Below are 17024 nucleotides of genomic sequence, written 5' to 3' on the forward strand. Positions count from 1 at the left end.
ATTAATCACTGAACGTAAGTGTAAGCTTATTCCTGGCTTCTAAAGTTCTGTGGAAAGATAAAATTTATTTGGGTCTATTAGAAAACATTGTGTCTTGTTCTACATTGAGAAATTGTTCTATGAGGAAGCACATTTCTGAAAAATTATAAAATATGTATTCATAAAATGTTATATAACAGTTCAAAATTGCTTTCTTCCTAGGTTCCACTAAAAATTAAGGGCACTAAGATTTAAAAATTCTAATTAATGTGTGTCATTCTATATGCAAAGTATGAAAAATAATGATACAATTTTTGGTAAAAAAATTATAAAAAGACATGAGGGTTGTTTTAGAAGAAGAACAATTTTGTCTAATTTGGAGGTTATTTAAAGGTTGCTTGAAAATGTAAATTTTGAAAAGAAATAGAAACAAGGCAGAAAGGAACCAGTAAATAGGACAAAAATAAGCAAAGAAAGTTATATCTTTGGTAAGGAAAGTTGAAAAGAAAAAGAGAATAAATTTATTTTTTATATGAGAAAATCTTATGTGGCCAAAATTATAAGGGAAAAAAGAGTAAATTTTTATCCTAAGTTAGCGTGATTCGTTGTTCCAATATAAAAAAGATGAAGTATAGAACAAAACTGAAGGTTTGAACAAATTCTAGAAGGTTTGAGAAAATTGCAAAAGGTTTATGGAAGACGAATTTTATGAAATACATTGTGTATGTGATCAAGTTGACTAAAATTAGAAGGAAATAATTTATAAGTCTTTCTAAAATAGAACATTAATATTTAGGCTGGCTGTGGTGGCTCATGCCTGTAATCCCAGCACTTTGGGAGGCTGAGGAGGGCAGATCATTTGAGGTCAGGAGTTCAAGACCAGCCTGGCCAACATGGTGAAACCTCTTCTCTACTAAAAATACAAAACTTAACCGGGTGTGGTGGTGCATGCCTGTAGTCCCATCTACTAGGGAGGCTGAGGCAGAGAATCACTTGAACCTGGGAGGCGGAAGTTGCAATGAGCAGTGCGCCACTGCACTCCAGCCTGGGCGACAGAGCAAGACTCCATCTCAAAAAAAAAGAAGAAAAAAGATCAAAAGTTTGCCAACATGAAACTAGAATTTGGTCTTCTCTGTTAATATGACAAGATTTTCTTGTAGTATTGATCTACTCCTGATTAAAAAATAATCAGAGTGTTCCTTACCTTTTTGGTAACTGTCACAGGTGAGTGGTGACCATCTGGGGCTGGTGGTGTGGTGAGAAGAAGAATTTACCAAGACGGTTGCAGATAAAGAAAGGCAGATTTATTAAAGAAAGTATGAAAATACGTTGCAAGAGTGCAATGGGCAAGTTAGCAAGGGAGGAGCTGACTGCAAGGAGACAAAGACTTGGTGGGGGTTTAATAAGACAGTGTTTATGCTGTGAGCTGAAGAGGGCTTTGTACGGTGCTGATAACGCCAAGGTTGCAGTGAGCTAACTTGTAACTTTTCTGTCAGTCAAGGATCTGGTGATAGCTAGAAGATTGAGTTATTTGTGCAGGAGGATTATGTGTTCTGGACCATGAAGAAAGGCAGACTTAAAGCTTATGTGTCTTCTCTTTTTGCTTCCTTCAGTCCCGCCAGCCCCACTCTCCCTCACTAATGAGGCCTCCACAGTAACTGGCCTAGAAAAAGTTATCAAGATAATGTCGTGTACTTTGTGCTGTCTTTATTAGGTTTTTGATCACTTGGAAAAATTCTTCCTTTAAAGAGTTAGGGTTATTTTTTTTTTTCATCTGTGTAACTTTCTGTATTTGCTTTAAAAGTATTTTAATTATCACTATAGTTAAATGGGTGACTATTATTTCACAATGACCTATTATCCTGTTTTAAACCTTTGACATTTTTGACAAGCTTTCCCAAGATCAAATTCTAAATGAAATCTTTTTATTCTTGCATTTTAAAAGAAATATATTAAGTTTATTTGACACGCTAAATTATTAAATATGTGGGAACCATTGTAAACATAAGAAATGATGTCTAACCTTTCTTTCTTTCTTTTTCTTTTTCTTTTTTTTTTTGAGATAGAGTCTCTCTCTGTCACCCAGACTGGAGTGCAGTGGCGCGATCTTGGTTCACGGCAAGCTCCACCTCCCAGGTTCATGCCATTCTCCTGCCTCAGCCTCTTGAGTAGCTGGGACTACAGGGGCTCACCACCACGCCTGGCTAATGTTTTTGTATTTTTAGTAGAGACAGAGTTTTACTGTCTTAGCCAGGATGGTCTCGATCTCCTGACCTCATGATCCGCCTGCCTTGGCCCCCCAAAGTGCTGGGATTACAGGCGTGAGCCACTGCGCCTGGCCTTAACCTTTCTTTAAGTTATATTTGTATGGATACAGTATTAGTGTATTCCAAAAGTTGTATAAAGTTCTTAAATGTCTGATATATCTTGGTGTAATGTTATCAGTAGTAGTTCTAATTATTGTGTTAAAATATTCTATGCTATGGAAATAACCAAAGTTCCTTGTCAATTTCTCATTATAATGAACTCTCATCAGACTTTCAACCATGACCCGTCTATGTTTTTGTCATCCATATAAAAATCCAAATCCAAATTATTGTTTTGATGTTTCTCTAAAAGCATTTGCGTCAACTACAGTCCAAATTGCTTCTAATGAAATGACTTTGGCAGTCCTCTTGAACTCTGATTGCTGATTCCTTTGAGATCATACCGTTGGACAGAGTAGATATTTTCAGGGCTATGTTGAAGAAACTGATGGGTTCATAAATCTGCTAACCTAGATGAAGCAGAATGAGAATTAATTACATGGGACCGAATGAACTGATGAAAAGGAATTATGGGTTTTTATAGTTTTAATTTAAAGGTTTTTTGGTTCTCTGTTTTAGTGTTTTGTTTTCCAGATTTAAGGAAAATATTTTTCTTAAGCTATCTATAATTTACACCAATTTGGTAAAGTATAACTTTGTGAACAAAAATGGAAACATAGGCTTCTTTCCCTACCTTATCTCTCCAAAATTTGTGAACTATTTGTGAATATTATTATGTTTTTGGCAATATAGTTATTTGTGTAAGTTCAATGAAAGCCTGTTCTCTTCAGAGCAGCATACAATGGAAAATACTGGTTATATTACCAGGTTTTGACTGGAATGCCAGGCTTCACGTTGCTCAGAAGTTGCTTCCATGAGGACGTCTCCCAGCAGCTGTCAATGTTTCCAATGAGCCATCGCCAGCCCCTGCAATCAGCCTCTCAGGCTGGTAAGTTTTGTTTCAGAACTGCTTACTCGAGCTTCTTTTGCCTTTAAAAGCTTCCCCTTGCCCCAGCCTCCCAGGGAATGCCTGTGATCTGTGATGGCTCACATATCCTGGTTGATAATCCACTGCTGTTCCCCACGGAATGCCTTCATTTTGAGAGCTGCTCTCTGCCTGCTGTTATTTCGGTTGATGGCCCGCTGCTGTGTGCAGAGTTTACCAGCCACTGTGGTGTGCAGCACAGCAGCTGACCTGCCTGCCCTGTGGTTTTCTAATTCCATCGAGGGGATGTCTTAGACGTTCTCACCAAGAATGCACAACAGTTCTGGGTGGGCCACACCCTTCCTCGTGTTTGGTGCCACCAGTGTTACAGATTTTGGCTACTGTGGGTGTGTGGGGTGGTTTTCATTGGTGTTTCCGTTGCACCTTCCTGGTGCTCAAGTCTGTTGAACACTTTTTCGTGTGTTTATTTGCCATCACTTGGCGAAGTGTTCAAATCCTTTGACCATTGTTTCACCAAGTTGTTTTATTATGAAATTTTAGGGGTTACTTATTCTGGATGTCAGCACTTGGATAAATGAGAATATTTTTTGCAGTAAATGACATCATTTTATGTGGGTGAACAGAATATTTTAATTTTGACGAAGTCTAATGGATATATGTGATGTTTGTCTATTTTGAATGCATACATATGTATATTTAATGCACTCTTGTATGACGATTGTGCACTTCATAGGAAATGCGGCAACCTTGCCTGGCCATCCCGGAGGCCCCTGGTTCTCTGTTCTGTGGTGTCATATGCACTACGCTGACTCACACCTTACGGCACGGTTTCTTTTGCTCTAAGCCGGCACACGCGTTTTAAAGGTAATTTCCTCCGTTAGAGAAGTCGCGTACACTCACCCTGCTATTTGCCATTTCTGGAGCTCTTTATTTCCTTCTTCATATCTGCATTTCCCTCTGGAATCATTTCCATTCAGCCCGAAGAGCTCTTCTGCCTGGGATTCCACCCTCTTTTCTAGCAGCTGGGCTCTTCCTCTGCTGGGTCTGGCCAGGGGACACTGGGTTTTCTGTTAGGGTTTCAGTTGCCCCGTGTGGTGTCAATGTCAACGTGTCTGCAGGCTGGAACCAACAATGAGCACCCCCTCGGCCTGGCCCTGAGCTCCAAGGCCCCACTCCCACGGGGTCTTGCTGCCAGGACCCCACTGTCTGCATCCTGTCCAGAGTGTTGAGGAAGGCAGAGTCCAGTGGGATCTCTCGGCCTTCCCAGGGTTGAGTCCATGCTCTCACCTTTCCTGGGAGGCGCTCGGAGCCAACAGAACAACAAGGGGCCTTTCCCCGTGGCTCCCTCCCCTCTGGAGAAAATGGGTCAGACCTGGTTTCTCCATAGTCACTGTCCCTAAAATGAAGCCGGGCTGCTAGAGGCAGTTGCATCTTCCGGCACCAAGACCCCAGAGTCCCTGTGAGAAAGAGGACCAACGACGATGGAAGCCTTTCTCTAATGTGCGCACAGCCGGGCCGCTCCTCTGAAGGTGCTGAGCCGCCTCTAATCACAGCGCCACGCTGGCTGCAGGTCGCTCCTCTGAGGGTGCTGAGCCGCCTCTAATCACAGCGCCACGCTGGCTGCAGGTCGCTGGGTGTAGGATGAATCCAGCTGTGAAGAGGCTGCATTTTCTGGGAGGTTTCTGTGAAGTTACTGAACAGCCAAAAGGTAAGCAGTTTTAATTGATTTGTGAGTCTTCAATTAAGCACAGCAGAATGCTAATGAAATATTCTCTGTTCTTTAAATAGAGAATGCTTTAAATAATTCAGCACAATCTTTGCATAACTCACACCTTTCAGCTGAGGTGCCTGTCAGCAGTGAAGTGATTGAGAGCACACACTGTCCCGAAGACACAGCCCCCTTCCCTCTGGGGACGCGCAGCCTGCAGAACAGATGTCATCTGATGCAGGACTGTGGTTTAAAAACTCGTTACGGGAAGCATGAGGCTGGACCCAGGGGACCCTGGAGGCGATGCAGGGGCTTCAGCAGCCGAGAAGCTGTTGGAGGAGGAGCCCTTGGTGGAAGAGGGGACAGTTTGAGCCTCCGGCCTCCAATTCCGTCCCGCTGGCTTCTGGGCCGCACCTCCAGGAGTCCAGCTAAACCCACAGGGCTCTGACGTCCAGACTTTATTAAATGTTTCCTCTAATAGTTCTGGCCATTCTGCTGGGCCATTAAAGGCCACCCCAGGGCCACAGATATGAGTGTGGTGTCTGTATGTGGTCCTTTCATGGAGGGCAGGAAGCATCATCATTACTTTTTTAATCGTTTTCAATTTGTGTTGACAAAGAGCCTTAGTGAATCTGTTGAAAGAAGAGCGACTTGAAAATGAACCTGACTCCCTGTATCTTAGGAGTCCATATTCTCTGATACAATTAACGTTTTCCTTCCAACCTCTTAATTGCACAAAGTGGTATTTTAGCTATTCACTGTTTGACACTTTAATAGTTTTGATTAGAAATTTCAGGATGTGGAATTGCTACACTGCCCCAGGTTCCTGTAGGAGCAGCAGCCTCAGCCTATGGATGGGATGTGAGATCTTGGTGTTCTCCTGGAGGAAATGCTATGCTGCTGTGTTGATGACGGGGCATGTGTGGGGTTGATGACGGGGCGTGGGGATGATGATGGGGTGTGGGGTTGGTGACGGGGCATGGGGTGGATGATGGAGCGTGGAGTTGATGACGGGCCGTGGGGTTGATGACGGGGTGTTGGGTTGACGACGGGGCATGGGGTTGATGGCGGGTGATGGGGCGTGGGATTGATGACGGGGCGTGGGGTTGATGACGGGGCGTGGAGTTAATAATGGGGTGTGGGGTTGATGGGGCGTGGGGTCGATGACGGGGCATGGGGTGGATGATGGGGCGTGGAGTTGATGACGGGCCGTGGGGTTGATGACGGGGTGTTGGGTTGACAACGGGGCATGGGGTTGATGACGGGGTGTGGGGTTGATGATGGATGATGGGGCATGGGGTGGATGACAGGGCATGGGGTTGACGATGGGGCGTGGGGTTGACAATGGGCTGTGGGGTTGACGGGGCATGGGGTTGATGATGGGTGATGGGGCGTGGGGTTGATGACGGGGCATGGGGTTGATGACGGGGTGTGGGGTTGATGACGGGGTGTGGGGTTGATGACGGGTGATGGGGCGTGGGGTTGATGATGGGGCATGGGGTGGATGACAGGGCGTGGGGTTGACGATGGGCCGTGGGGTTGACGACGGGCCGTGGGGTTGATGGGGCATGGGGTTGATGATGGGTGATGGGGCATGGGGTTGACGATGGGGCATGGGGTTGACGGGGCATGGGGTTGATGATGGGTGATGGGGCGTGGGGTTGACGATGGGGCATGGGGTTGATGATGGGGCCATGGGGTTGATGGGGCATGGAGTTGATGACGGGGTGTGTGTGGGGTTGACGATGGGGCGTAGGGTTGATGATGGGGCGTGGGGTCGACAATGGAGCGTGGGGTTGGTGGCGGGGCATGGAGTCGACAATGGAGCGTGGGGTTGGTGGTGATGGGGCGTGGGGTTGATGATGGGGCGTGGAGTCGACGATGGAGCATGGGGTTGGTGATGGGGCGTGTGGTTTATGACAGCTTGTGTCAGACGAAGCCACATCAACTCATCCTGAGCACCCCTTTTCTCAGAACATAAGGATGAGCATGATCAAAGTCCCGTGACTTTTTTCCTGAGCCCCTGAGATGGATGAACTACTGCTGGTAGGTGGGTAGATTAACAAACAGAGGTGAGGAATGTTGGTATGAATAAGCTCCCCAGGCTGCCACGTGACTGAAGCTCTGACTGGTCGTGCTGGTTAAAGATATATCTGAGCAAGATTGGTTGCTGACAGGCAGGTGTGTAGAAAATAACCTGTATGTGGTGGTCCATTTTCAATTGTAAGTGCCTTTATATAGGTTTAAGTAGGCTATGTGGAAATAGAGAAATAAAGAAGCAGAAATGTACTGTCACCACCCCCCTCTCCTTCCTGCTTTCCCTTTCACCCAGCGGCCAGGTGCCTATCAGTTGGGGCCCCTTCAACTACCCTCTCCCCACCCCACCAAAGCATTTAGTTTAGGCTAGCTTGCAGCATAAATAATTATACTCTTTCTTATCAGCTACATGCAGCCACTAGGGCCATAGTCAAATGTTTGAAGAGTCCTGAGACTGTTGCAAGCATGGTGGGCTATAATAAAATACAGTAGAAAGATCCTAAAGAACATACTTGAAACCTTAATCCAACTACCAATAGGTGATGCCCAGGAAGATTGTAACCCCATTTACTCAGCCCATGAGGAACTGGGGGAGGGACCTGTGCACTAGGGGATACATTGCTTGTTGAAACTCTGCTGGGGGTACCTGCATGCCAGCCAGACACCCGATCTTGCAAGACCGTCATTGAAAATCTCCGTTTCACTGTTCTCCAGGTCTCTGAGTCCATTCTTTGGGTTTGGACGGGTGAGTTTGTTTCTCACAGGTGCGACTGTCTCTATTTGCATCAGGTTCAGTTTCTTCCTGGTTGACCTTGTGGGTGTGAATGTTGTCACAGACCTGCTGGGCCATCTTTCTGCAAGAAGATAAAAGAAGACCAGGAGTGCCTGCCGAGCTCCTGCAGAGGAAGTCTAGGAGAGGAAAGGGTGGGACCAAGGGCACTGCTGTGGGCTGAAGGTTTGCATCCCCCCAAATCCTTATGTTGAAATCCTTAACCCCACTGGGATGGTGTTTGGAGATGGGACCTTTGGGAAATGATTAGGTCATGGGGTGGAGCCCCATGAAGGGATTAGTGCCCTTGGAAGAAGAAACACCAGAACCAGCCTCTTCTCCCTACTCACCATCCGTCCTCTCTGCTGAGGACAGAGACGAAGATGGTGTCTGCAAACCAGGAAGCAGCCTCGCCAGACACAGGATTGGCCGCAACCTTGACCCCAGACTTCCAGCTTCCAGAACTGTGAGAAATAAATGTCCATATTAACTAGGGGCACAGGACATGGGGGAAGCTGGTTCCAGACCTGCCTCCTGGGAAGTGGGAGGGGGCATTTCAACCTGTTAATTTCTCAAATTAAATAGTCATTCAAAAAGAGAAACAGAAACACCTCATTAACTCTGTGATTGCCAAATTATTGATCAATTCTCATAGAAAGTTATAAAATTTTCCCTTCTGGTACATTTCTGTTAAAAAGAAGGTTGTCTTTCCAGCCTTATGTTTCGTAGTTTATTTTGTCTACATTCATTATACATCCATTATTTAATACATTTTTCTTCCAGTTGATCATGTTACTTGCTGATAGGAAGGACTGAGTTCATTTTCAGTGTGTCTGGTTTTTCCATTTCTGTGCCTGGGAAGGTGGGTGGCTCCATCATCATCCATGGTCTCTGAAATATCCGGTGTTACCAAGGCCTGCTTGTTCCACCAAACTGCTCCATAGGCAGTTGTGACACCCAGAAAGATGCTGATATGGTTTGACTGTGTCCCCACCCAAATCTCATCTTGAATTGTAGTTCCCATAATCCCCAGGTATCTGGGAGGGACCCGGTAGGAGGTAATCAAATCATGGGTGTGGGTTTTCCCGGCTCTTCTTTTGATAGTGGATACATCTCGAGAGATTCTGATGGTTTTATAAACAGGAATTTCCCTGCACAGGCTCTCTTGCCTGCCGCCATGTAAGGCCTGCCGCCATATAAGACCTGCCTCTGCTCCTCCTTCACCTTCTGCCAGGATTGTGAGGCCTCCCCAGCCATGTGGACCTGAGTCCATTAAACCTCTTTTTCTTTATAAATTACTCAGTCTCAGGTATTTCTTCACAGCGCTGTGAAAATGGATTAATACAGACGCAGCTGGCATGAGGCAACTGTCTTTTCCAACTTGGAGTTATTCTCAGAAACTGCAGTAACTCAACGTTGGGAACAGAAATGCACCACCCTGAGGTCAGGGATTTTAGGAGACAGTCTGGAAGCTTCTGTTGCCCGGGTAAGCCCTCAGTGCCCTCACTGATGTGCGTGAAGCTGCTCTTTCTGTGAATGGACCCTATCCCAACCAGGAGGCCTGGAAGCTGCAGCTTTGAGGTTTTGATTTTTATGGAAGGAGTCCTTGGTGGTCCTCACAATCTGGAGGCTGAGAGTCCAAGGTCAAGCAGCTGGTTCCTCTGGAGGCTCCGTGGAAGAAGCCCTTCCATGCTGGTCTCCTTCCTCTCGAGTTCCTGGCAACCCTTGGTGTTCCTTGCCTGGTGAATGAATCACCCACCTTTGCCTCCGTCTGTCCATGGTGTTATCCCTGTGTCTCTGCCCAAATCTCTCTCTCCTTATGAGGACGCCAAATGGATGACCTCATCTCAACTTGATCACATGTGCAAAGACCCTGTTTCCAAATGAGGTCACATTTTCAGGTGTGAGGGTTAGAACTTCAGCTGTCTTTCTGGGGGACACAGCACCATCCGCAGCTGTGAGGACACTGGACAAAGCCCAGCTCGGACCTGGCTCGGGTCGGAGGGGAGGGGCACAGGCAGATTTGCCTCTTTCCTGTTTTGCCGTTTTCCACGTAACTCATATTTTCTACTTTAGAGGAACCATTTACGGAAAACTACAGGATAAAGGAAAAACAAATGGTGGAGGAAACGAAATCTGTCAGCAATCAGCGAGATTGTTAATTTCCTCGTGAGGAGCCAGTTGATTGAAGGGTGCCTGTAATTTACAACTTCAGCCTTGGGAAAAATGTGCACAGTTATTTTTCCGTCTCCATGAAGGAAACATTTAGATGGGCACTCATGGGGCTGGTTGCCGATTCAGAGGAACGTGCAGGGGCACCCACCCTCCAGGCGTGGGAAGAGAGAAGCGTGTGCGTCCCTGGCCTCTCCGGGCTCTAAGTTAGTTTTATGGGAGCTAAAGCCTCCCTGCTTCCCGAAGCCTGGGGATTTGGGAGTGCTGGCCCCGGGCTCTGTGTGGCCTGGGACTTCGACTGCAGCTCGGAATTCTCAGGCTCGGCGGTGGCAGCTGGTGCCCTTCTCCAGGCATGGCTCTGGCCGTGTGCCCGGAACAGCAGGCAAGGTCCTGGTGCCAGCCCCATCACAGGTGGCACGGGACCTGAGACAGATTTGGCCCTCTCTGCCCAGGCCCCCTTGCTGGGAAAGCAGAGGCTCATCTGACCTCCGGGAACCCCCACTCTCACCTCGGAGGATGTTTTGGGCGATGCTGTGTGTTGCCATCTTTGGGGAAAACTAGTTTAATGAAGGAGTCACGAATTTGGCGAGGGGCCGCCTCCGCTGACGGTGTTTCCTGAGTCCCCGCCCGTCACTGGGGCCCGAGGGCACGTGTGACTCCATTGGATGGGCGGGACTGGCTGTGACCAGCTGTTCCAGGTGACGCTGCGCTGGGACAGCTCCGTGGCAGGGCCCTGGGGTGAGCTGGGCAGGGACCCGGGAGGTCAGAGGCCCCTGGGTCGTGGCCAAGCAGCTGGAGAGCTGGTGCTGGGAGTGTGTGCTGAGGGGCAGCACGGGCCCAGGGGCTCCTTCCCACCGGCTCTGGTGGCTCAGCCTGGAATTGTGTGCAGGGACGCGTGCTGGCCACACATCACCGTGAGGATGCACTTGACTGAATCTGGAAGGATCCCAGGGCTGTGGAAGATTTTGGAAGATAAAATGCCCCCAAGGAAGCATGCGTTAATAAATGAATAAATATGCCCAGGCTGAAACGATTTCCTGCAACAACTATTCACTGAGCAGGCCCTGGTAGGGTCCTCACCTTCCCCACACCTGTTTGAAGTGTGAGTCCTTCTCAGAATGGGCAGAAGGAGCAGGTGGTACTGATGAGATGCAGCCATCGTCACCCACATTCCCGCACCTTACCAGGATGAGCATCTCCAAAGCGGGGCAGAGCTGGGCTCCGTGAGTGAGCACTGTGTTGAGAAACCACCTTGTGTAAGTGCAAAGAGGCTTGTCCCACAGCTCCTGGTCACCAAAAGCTGTCAGCTCCTCTCATCGGACCTTGGGTCTTGGGCACGTCCTTCCAGCCTCAGTGCCCCAGGAAGGAATTCAGAGACAGTGGCTTCAACCTCCCAGGGCCGTGTAGAGGCCAAACCAGAGCGACTGTGGGTGGAGCACCTTGCCCCACCTGGGCCCGGCTGCAAGGGTATCACAGGCCAGACCCTTCACTCTGCCCTCCCCATGTGCCCAGGCCCTCCGGGAGCTCTGGCAGTCCCAGCTGAAGGTAGAAATCTTCTTACTGTCCCCCACACTGTGTCTGTACAAAGTGAGATGCTGACTTCCCAACTCACCCACCCGCTGCACTGGGTCAAGCTGATAAGAGCAGCCCCTGAAGCCACAGAAAAGTCCTAGGCATGCCAGGAAAACGCGAAGCCCCTGGGGGCCCTGGGATGTGAGCTCTGCGCATGGAGGCGTGTTGGCTTGGGGCGATCTTTCCAATGCACTTCAGAGCCTCTGGGAGACCAGAGAAGAGAGCTCCGGGACAGGTGGGCACAGGCACAGTGTGGGATCACTTGCCCCCCTGACCCTAGGAGACTTCACAGTCCAGGCAGAACTCACTAGAAGGAAACAAACTCAGGCCTGCCAGGGCACATTTTGCACTTGCCATGAGTGTGGTGGTTCTGTTAGCATTCCCAGTAAATCCACTGTCCCATCAGGACACAGGGATGGAGGTTCCTGTGGCCGGGGCCTTGCCAGGGGGCATGCGACTTCTGGTGGAGCTCTGGGCCCCGCAGGTCCGGACATGGCTGCATTCTTCATTAGTGCCGTCTCTGGGCCATGACGAAGAGTCTCTTTATTTTTATTAATTGAATAATCAATTAATTTTTGCCTAAGGAAGTTGCCAGGTTTTAGTTCCTGCAGAGAATTCTTAGTTTCCCAAATAGGCATTCATGATCAAAGCTCATTTTCAGACGTTGGAGGGGGTGCGAAAGGAGATGTAATTGCTAATTATTTGGAATCATCTGAATTGCAATCACTTGAATGGCAGATGATTTATGCAACGGCCTGGAACCTTGAAGCTTGTTTGGAATTCTTCCAGGTTGGGAGGCTGGGAGGGGCCCTCTGCCTTTCAGGATCCCTCCTGCCACCGTGTGTGGACTGAATAACCACAGAGTGAGGCCCATGGGAACCCAGCAGTGCACAGGGAGGAGCGGATCCCTCCTGCCACCGTGTGTGGACTGAATAACCACAGAGTGAGGCTGACCGAAACCTGGCAGTGCACAGAGAGCAGCGGACCCCTCCTGCCACCGTGTGTGGACTGAATAACCACAGAGTGAGGCCGATGGAAACCTGGCAGTGCACAGAGAGCAGCGGACCCCTCCTGCCACCGTGTGTGGACTGAATAACCACAGAGTGAGGCCCACGGAAAGCTGGCAGTGCATGTCTGTTTGTCATTGTCAGCTTCAAATACTTTTTAATTTTGAATAATTTTAGATTTTCAGAAGGGTTATGAAGATCGCGCAGGCAGCTTCTGCAAGCTGCTCCTGATTTCCCTCAGCGTCCACGTCTTCGTTGCCATGGTGCACCTGCAGCAGCCAAGGAAGCCGCGTTGCATCGCCACGAACTCAACTCCAGGCTTCGGATTTCAGAGCTTCCATCCATGTCCCCTCTCTGCTGTCACCCCATCGGGGGTGCCACCTTGTGTCTGATCCTCCTGTGTCCTCGGCTCCTCTGGTCTGTGACATTTCTGTCTCTCCTTTGCCACGACCCTGGCAATGCAGAGGAGCCTGTTGGGCACCCTGTGGATGCCCCTCCGTTTGGGTTCATCTGTCCTTTTCCTCATGGTTAGCCTGGGGTGATGGGCTTTGGCAAATAATACCAGGGAGGTGAAATGTCCTTCCCCTCACAGCCTCTCGAAGGCGTAGAACATCCTCTTGACTTCACAGGCGGCATTAACCTGATCACTTGTGTGAAAATAACGAATTGGGAGGCACTAGGCTGGGGCTTCAGTACCTCAGAAGCAAACCCAATTCTTGCACACAGAAACCCCATTCAGGGTAAGGGGTCCTGTCCTAGGAAAGAAAATTCAAGTTTAATCAGAGACTGCCAGCTAACCTCAAAACGGGGGCTTTAAGATGCCATTTCACTTTAATCAATCCCTCTTTCTGTTCTTCCTTCCAAGAACACTTGGCAAAGGTTTGTTTCCCTCGTGCTCCTTGGCAGAGCCCAACCTGCTGTAGTGTGGTGCTGCCCAACTCATGGATTCCTGTCTCCCCAAATAACTCCTTAAACTTCCATGTGCCTACGTTCATCTCTCAACACTTGGATCCGGTGGCGTCTGCCAGGTGTCTTCGCTGTAAAGTCACCATCTTCCCTTCCACTGCTCCACTCTTTGGGATGAGTCACTAAGCCTGTGCTTCCTTCAGGGGAGGGCTGGGGAAGAGGGAAGCTCCATCTCCTGGAGGGGCTGCCGCGTATGATGTTATCTGGAGTAAGAAAGATTTGCCTCTTCCCCACATTTACTTGTTTATTCAATTATCTATTTATACCAGTATGGGCTCATGCATATTTACTTTATATTTTGGATTATAATTCAATCATCCAATATATTATTTCTTTTGTTGTTCAAATTTTTCCATCTTTGGCCACTGGCAGCCCTTTCACATGGTACCTGTGTCCATTGGACAATCCCCTTCCTTTTGTTTTTTTTGAACATCTTACTTTTTGATATCATGAGATACTCCAGGCTCATCTTGTCTTTTCTCTGATCCACCCTAGAATCAGCCCTGGTTCCCCTCGTTGGAGAATGATATTTAGAAACAAAAACCTGGGTGTTGGGTGTGCTCAGTGGGACTGGGGTGTCATTGCCTCCAGCCCTGTTAGTGAAGACAGCTGGGTAATGTGCGTGCGGCTAATACCCTATGTGTGAACATGTACTTCAGATTATTTCTGGATCTGTCCATCCTTATATCGATGCTAAGCTAAATATGAGTTCACATTGATGTCTCTGATTCTGATCTAGTACCACAGGATTCAGTCTAAACTTCCTTATTATAAATAATCTTCCCTTCCAACACAAGAAGTCTGCCTCCCATGGTTTGCCACTTGTTGACTTATCTGTTCAATCCCAGTGTATGTGAATTGTTAACTTGTACCCCTGTGGGAAATAAATTTACCAACGAAGGAACACTATTAATGTCCTTTTGTCTTTAGCTTTACAATTTCCACTCAAAACATCACATTCTGAAGTGACTCAGCTCAGCTTCCCTTTTCTTTAAGTTTGCCCTCGTTACAGTTCACGCTTTGTGACGTGCAGTGCTGGGTTCTGACAAGTGCACAGAGCCATGTGTTCCCACCCCAGTGCCAGACAGAAGAGCTCCTTGTGTGGCCCCTGATGGCCAAGCACTCCCTTCCCCAGCCCCTGGCAACTGCTAGTCCAAGCTTGTCCAACCCACAGCCATGGGCTGCACGTGGCCCAGGATGGCTTTGAATGTGGCCCAAGACAAATTCGTAAACTTTCTTAAGACCTTATGAGATCTATGCATGGACATTGTTTTTGCTCAAGAGCTATTGTTAGTATATTTTATGTGTGGCCCAAGGCACAATTCTTCTTCCAACGTGGCTCAGGGAAGCCAAAAGATTGGACACCCTGGCACCAGTCTGTTCATTCCTACCGTTTTAATTTTTCCAAAGTATCATATGCATGGAATAATGCAATATGTAGCCTTTGGGCCTGGGTTTTTCACTTAGTAGAGCACATTTAAGATTCATCGTTGTTGCTGTGTGAATCGATAGCTGGTTCCTTTTATCGCTGCACAGCACCCACTGCACGAAGCACATGTTCTCCATTTCATTGTGGGGAGACCATTGTATGGGGCAGTTTGGAACAAAACACCATGGACTGGGAGGCTTACACAACAGAAATTTATTTCTCGCTCTTCTAGAGGCTGGGAAGTTCAAGGTGCTGGCTGCATATTCATTCTGAGGCCTCTTTTCCTGATGTGCAGGCAGCTGCCTTCTGACCTGTGCCCACACTGGAGAGAGGGAGCCAGCTTTGGTGTCTCTTCTTGTAAGGGCACTAACCCCATCCACAAGGGCCCCACCCTCATGACCTAATCACCCCACAAAGGTCCCGTCTCCAGACACATCACATGGGGCAGAGCTTCAACATACGAATTCTGGGGCGGGAGGTCACAAACCCTCCATCCACAGCAGACATCTTGGTTGCTCCCAGTTTTTAGAAATTAAGAATAAAGCAACTGTAAACATTTACGTGCAGGTTTTTGTGTGAACAAGTTTTCACGTCAGCTGGGTAAATAGCTAGGGCTGTGATGGCCAGATCCTGTGGTAAGATTCTGTTCCACATTCTAAGAAAATGACCAACTGTCTTCCACAGTGGCTGTGCCATTTTGCCATTCTGACAGCATGGCTGGCAATTCTGTGGCTCCACAACCTCATCAGCATGGGGCGTTGCTTGAATTTTGCGTTTTAGCCATTCTAATTGGTGTGTAGTGGTTCTCATTTGGGGTTCAATTTACTTATTCCTATTTTTTTTTTTTTTCGCAGTCTGGACATCTTCTAGAGGGCAATAGATTCTGTTTTTTTGTGTTTTTAGACAGAGTCTCGTGCTGTTGCCCAGGCTAGAGTACAATGGCACCATGTGTGCTCACTGCAACTTCTGCCTCCCTGGCTCAAGCAATTCTCCTGCCCCAGCCTCCCAAATAGCTGGGATTACAGATGCCCACCACCACGCCTGGCTAATTTTTGTATTTTTAGTAAGGATGGAGTTTCACCATGCCGGCCAGGCTGGTTTTGAGCTCCTGAACTCAAATGATCCACCCGCCTTAGCCTCCCAAATTGCTGGGATTACAGGCATGAGTCACCGCACCTGGCTGAGGGCAATCAATTCTGAATAAATAGGTTTTGAATTGGAGATTTTCATTAACCCTGCCCAGGGCTGGGCTGTGTGTTGCTGTGGGTGTGTGGGACTTCAGATTCCTCTGTGACCTCCTTTTGTCTCCCTTTTTGGTTTTGGACTTTCCTTTGCTGTTCCTCGAACAGCCTGTGTCTCTCAGGTCACTCAGCTGTAATCCAGCTATCCCAGAGCTTGTGAGTCAGAGGGGAGGGAAGGGTGGGGGAGAGGCAGTTCCCTGGTCTCCGCCTTTGGACTTCATGGGGCCTGTGCCCTCCTCCCCGTGGCCTTCACAAGTGTTTCTGTCCCCGCTTCAGAGTGAGGCGCCGCCCATCCCCTCCCCAACCCTCCCCCAGCCTCAGCAGGGATGCCCCGTGTTCCTGGTCTGTGTCCTGGAGTCCAGCATGAAGACCTTTGCTTGTGAATACCCTTCCCTGTGATCAGGACCCTTGGGGAAATGCCCGACCCCACATCTGGGGTAGGAGAAGCACAGTTGATCTTGGGAGCTGTTGCCCTGTATTGCAGCTGCTGTGTGCAGGGGTCACGCAGGCCACGCAGGGGTGCGGCGCTTCCATTCAGCTCAAAGTGCACTGTCTGCTCTTAGGCGTCCTTGGCAACATGTGATCCCCAGTCCAAGGCTGGTGTGTATTAAATCCCCATTTCTTTGGAGAGACACAAAAGATGGAAAGCAGCATTGCTTGCTGAGCCCAGGAAATGCAAAGCAAAGGCAGGCCGAGGGGGAAACCAGTGTCCACAGCGGAGGTGGCTCTCTGATAAGCTTGTGGAGCTGGAGTTTGGAGGGCAGGTGCTCAGACATCCAGAAACCCTCTTTCCTCTGTAACTCAGCTATCCACCGCCAAAACCAAAGGAATGGCCTACATTTGCAGCCCACTCTTGATTTCTCCCTTTTGCAACGCCAGGGAGGTGTATTGG

General features: G+C 48.4%; 2 long non-coding RNA genes across 2 annotated transcripts in view; both read left to right on the plus strand.

Annotated features, from left to right (window-relative positions):
* LOC114671542 (uncharacterized) overlaps positions 1–5867 on the plus strand; it is a 148215-nt gene extending 142348 nt beyond the window's left edge. Inside the window, exons 3-4 of the long non-coding RNA XR_003721588.2 lie at positions 3114–3234; positions 3965–5867. This is a non-coding gene — a long non-coding RNA (uncharacterized LOC114671542). The remainder of the gene's footprint in view (positions 1–3113; positions 3235–3964) is intronic.
* Positions 5868–6788: 921 nt separating this feature from the next.
* LOC114671471 (uncharacterized) lies at positions 6789–14845 on the plus strand. The gene is made up of 2 exons (XR_013402306.1): positions 6789–7931; positions 8121–14845. It is a non-coding gene; the product is annotated as an uncharacterized LOC114671471 (long non-coding RNA).
* The last annotated feature ends 2179 nt before the right edge of the window (positions 14846–17024 follow it).

This window comes from Macaca mulatta, chromosome 12, assembly GCF_049350105.2.
Source record: "Macaca mulatta isolate MMU2019108-1 chromosome 12, T2T-MMU8v2.0, whole genome shotgun sequence".
Classification (NCBI taxonomy): domain Eukaryota; kingdom Metazoa; phylum Chordata; class Mammalia; order Primates; family Cercopithecidae; genus Macaca; species Macaca mulatta.